At 41.4% G+C, this 4201-nt stretch overlaps 1 pseudogene; it reads right to left on the bottom strand.

The window, feature by feature from the left end:
- Nucleotides 1–4201, bottom strand: part of LOC102848003 — a 40550-nt pseudogene that overhangs the window by 14002 nt on the left and 22347 nt on the right.

Below are 4201 nucleotides of genomic sequence, written 5' to 3'. Positions count from 1 at the left end.
TAAACCCAGCTTGGACTTCTGGCAGTTCTCTGCTGATGTGCTTTTCCTATCATTTTTGGATAATCTTCAGTAAATATTACCAAGAAAGAAAACTACAGACCATTATCTCTCATGAATATTGATGCAAAAATCCTTAACAAAATCCTAGCCAATGGAATCCAAAAGCACATGAAAAAAGAAAAATTCACCATGACCAATTGGAATTCACAATGTGTATTCAAGGAAGGATAAACATAAGAAAAACAAGCAACACAATTCATCATATTAGCAAGTAAATAGTAAGAACCATATGATTTTAACAACTAGTACAGAAAAAGAAATTTGACAAAATGTAACACCCCTTCCTGAAAAGACAAAATTGAAATAGAAGAGAATTTCCTCAATATGCTGAAAAACTTACGTACAAATCCAAGAGACAGTATCATTCTCAATGGTTTTGTTTTGTTGTTGTTATGTGCCGTTGAGTCGCTTGCGACTCATAGCAACCCTATGTACAACAACCCTAAACGCTGCTCTGTCCTGTGCCAATCGCACTGTCTGTGACACTCCTATCCCAATTATCCCAGTCACTGAATCAATCCACCTCATAGAGTGCCTGCCCCTCCTGCGCTGTCCCTCCACCCTCCCAAGCTGATGTCCTTCTCCAAGGACCGGTCTCTCCTCACAACACGTCCAAAGTATGTTAGACTGAGCCTCAGAATCCTTGCCTCCAATGAGCAGCCACTCGGTTTAACCCTTTCCAGGACAAATCTGTTTGTTTTCTTAGCAATCCATGGTATTCTCAATAATCTTCTCCAGAACCACAGCTCAAAGGCATCAATTCTCCTTCTGTCCTCCTTGGTCATTGTCCAACTCTCTGATGCATAACAAGTGATTACAAAGACCATAGCCTGTATCAGACACAACTTAGTCTCCAGAGAAACACCATTGCTCTTCAGTACTTTGGAGAGGTACCTAACAGCAGACTTTCCCATGGCAATGCGCCTTTTAATTTCCTGGCTGCTGGTGTCAAGACTGTTGACTGTGGAGCCAAGCAAACTAAAGCTATGAACAATCACAATCTCTTCACCATCCATTCTGATACTGCCAATTGGTCCAGTGGTGAGAATCTTTGTCTTCTTGACATTGAGCCTCAATCCATATTGGAGGCTGGCAGTCCTAGACCCTCTGCAGCAGGTGCTTCAGGTCGTCTTCAGTTTCAGCAAGCATGGTTATGTCATCTGCATGAAGCAGATTATTGACAAATCGTCCACCAATCTTGACCTCACATTTCTCCTCATAGAGCCCAGCCTCCCGCATAATCTGTTTTGCATACAGGTTGAAAAGGTATGGAGATAGGATGCATCCCTGGCGTACGCCCTTCCCAATTTTGAACCGTGCAGTGTTCCCTTGCTCTGTTCTGATGACTGCCTCCTGGTCCAAGTGTAGGTTTCGCATTAGAATGATCAAGTGTTCTGGGATTCCCATTCTTCTCAGAGTAAGCCATAGTTTGTTATGATCCATACAGTCAAATGCCTTTGCATAGTCAATGAAACACAGATAGACATTCCTCTGGTATTCCCTGCTTTCAGCTAAGATCCATCGAACATCAGCTACAATATCTCTAATACCACGACCCCTTCTAAACCCAGACTGGACTTCTGGTAGTTCTCTGCTGATGTGCTGTTCCAGTCGTTTTTGGATAATCTTCAGTAAAATCTTGCTTGCATGTGATATCGGTGAGATTGTTCTGTAGTTTCCACATTCTGTTGGGTCACCTTTCTTTGGGATAGGAACAAATATAGATCTCTTCCAGTCAGTTGGCCAAGTGGTTGTTCTCCAGATTTCTTGGCATAACTTGGTGAGCATGTCCAGGGAAGCATCTGTTAGCTGAAATATGTCAATTGGTATACCATCTATTCCTGGAGTGGAGAAACACTAAAAACATTTTCATTGCAAACAGTGACCAGATAAGGAACTCACTGTCACCAATTTTCTTCAATTCTGTATTGGAAGTGCTTGCTAGGACAATAGTACAAGAGAAGGAAATAAAAGTCACCCAGATCAACAAAGATATGATTAAATTATTGCTATATGCAGATGATATCACAATGTACACAGAAAACCCCAAGGACTCAACAACAGCAATAACAAATCTGTTGGAGATAGTAGAATAATTTACTAGCGTGGCAGAATACAAGATCAATATCCAAAAATCAGTGGGAATCCTCTACAATAACAAAGAGATATCAGAGAAGAAATTCAAGAAACCAATCCCATTTACAATAGCCAAACACAAATTGAAATACTTGGGAGTGAACCTAACTAGAAATACAAAAGATCTATACAAAGAGAGGCTGGGCTCTATGAGGAGAAGTGTGGTGTTAGGATTGGTGGAAGATCTATCACCAATCTGCTTTATGCAGATGACACAACCCTGCTTGCTGAAACTGAGGAGGACCTCATGCACTTACTGCAAGGACTGCAGCCTTCAGTATGGACTGAGGCTCAATGTCAAGAAGACAAACATTCTTACCGTTGGACCAATTGGTAGCATCAGGATGGATGGCGAAGGGTTTGAGATAGTTCACAGCTTCAGTTTGCTCGGCTCCACGGTCAACACTCTTGGCACCAGTAGCCAGGAAATAAAAAAAAGTGTCAATGATCTTCTGCTTGTCCTTGTTACTGATCTTGCCTTGAAGCTCTTCATCTTTAACTGTTGCTTTCATATTAAATGCATGAGATTCAAGGAAATTCTTAGAGGACATGTTATCTCTTTTCTTCTTATCTTCAATGTCTTTTTTACTCAAGCAGCAGCCCTTATCATTAGTGATGGTAATCTTGTCTTCTTTCCCAGTACTCTTGTCAACAGCCAAAAGATTAAGGATGCTAATGGCTTCAATATCAAAGGTGACTTCAATTTGAGGAAAACCACGAGAGGTTCCTGATATCCCAGTGAGTTCAAACTTGCAAAACAGGTTTTTTCCTTTGGTCATGGCATGCTCACCTTCACAGACCCGAATGAGTGAATGAGTACACTCTAGTTGCCCGAAGGTTGTGAATGTCTTTGTCTGCTTGGTAGGAATGGCAGGATTCCACTTGAAGAGGACATTCATGACTACACCAGCAGTTTCAATATCAAGAGAAAGTGGAGTGACATCCAGGAGCAGAAAATCTTGAATATTTTCTGATTTGTCTCATGAGAGGATAGCCACCTGGACAGCTGAGCCATAAGCAAGAACTATATCAAGGTTGATGCTATTGTTCAAGTCCTTTCCAGTGAAGAAATCCTGAAGAAGTTTCTGAATCTTGGGAATTCTGGTAGAACCACTGTGGTATTATTTTAAGGTAAGAGATATTTGTCTTCAGGAATTGGCTGCATGACTTGCATGAGAGGCAAGCCAAGAAAGAGGACTGCAAGTAGCCTTTGTTCATCCTGGGAAACATACTCCCTTGAAGATAGAAGCATACTTTCTTGTTCCTGATAAGGTTTTTATGAATATAATAAAACACAGCAACATAGTTGATAAAGACAAAGAAGTCTTGATAGCAATACAATTAATCAATACAAATAAGTCTTGTTTGAATAAATGCCTTTTATCTATCAGTGTATTTGTCCTATGCTACCCTATGAAGTAATTTCTAAGTTTTGTGAATTGTTCCTTTGTTTCTGAATGCTAATAAAAGCCACTAGGAGCCATTAGCCTGAGAGAGCTCTTGGTACTCTGGAAAAAATTACATTTTATAACACGATCCACAAGCCTGGCAAGTCAAGGCAGAGCTGGAAATCCTTGGGACACATGTGGAAGGCAGAACTCAGCAAAAATTAGGAATTTCAGAAGCGAAGAGATAGGTCAGTGAGTGCAGACTTCAGCTTCCCCGTCCTACCCCAAAAGGTAAACATGACCCAAAGGCCTGGCAGGTCAAGACAGAGCAGAACTTGCTGGGGCCCTCAGGCCAGGAAAACAATCAATATACTAGATCTGCAAGACAAAACCTCTAAACATAAGAGACACTGGCCACAGCATTAGAAATTGTCAGCATCTGAACTCTTTGGAATCACAGAAGCTGATAAAGTTTGAGATAGAAGCTATCAGATCAAGAGCTAGACTACAGGAGATGGGTGTTGAAGGGGGTGGGTGGGAGTGGAAGGGGATGCTGGTGGATGGTGGGAAATGGGAAGAGAAAGACACTTGTGTCAAGGGAGGGGACAACACTGAAA

The sequence above is a fragment of the Elephantulus edwardii genome, unplaced genomic scaffold, assembly GCF_000299155.1.
Source record: "Elephantulus edwardii isolate Elephantulus edwardi_28Jun2011 unplaced genomic scaffold, EleEdw1.0 scaffold00504, whole genome shotgun sequence".
Taxonomy (NCBI): domain Eukaryota; kingdom Metazoa; phylum Chordata; class Mammalia; order Macroscelidea; family Macroscelididae; genus Elephantulus; species Elephantulus edwardii.
Note: the sequence above shows the minus strand (reverse complement) of the source record. Positions and strands in the feature narration are given on the sequence as shown.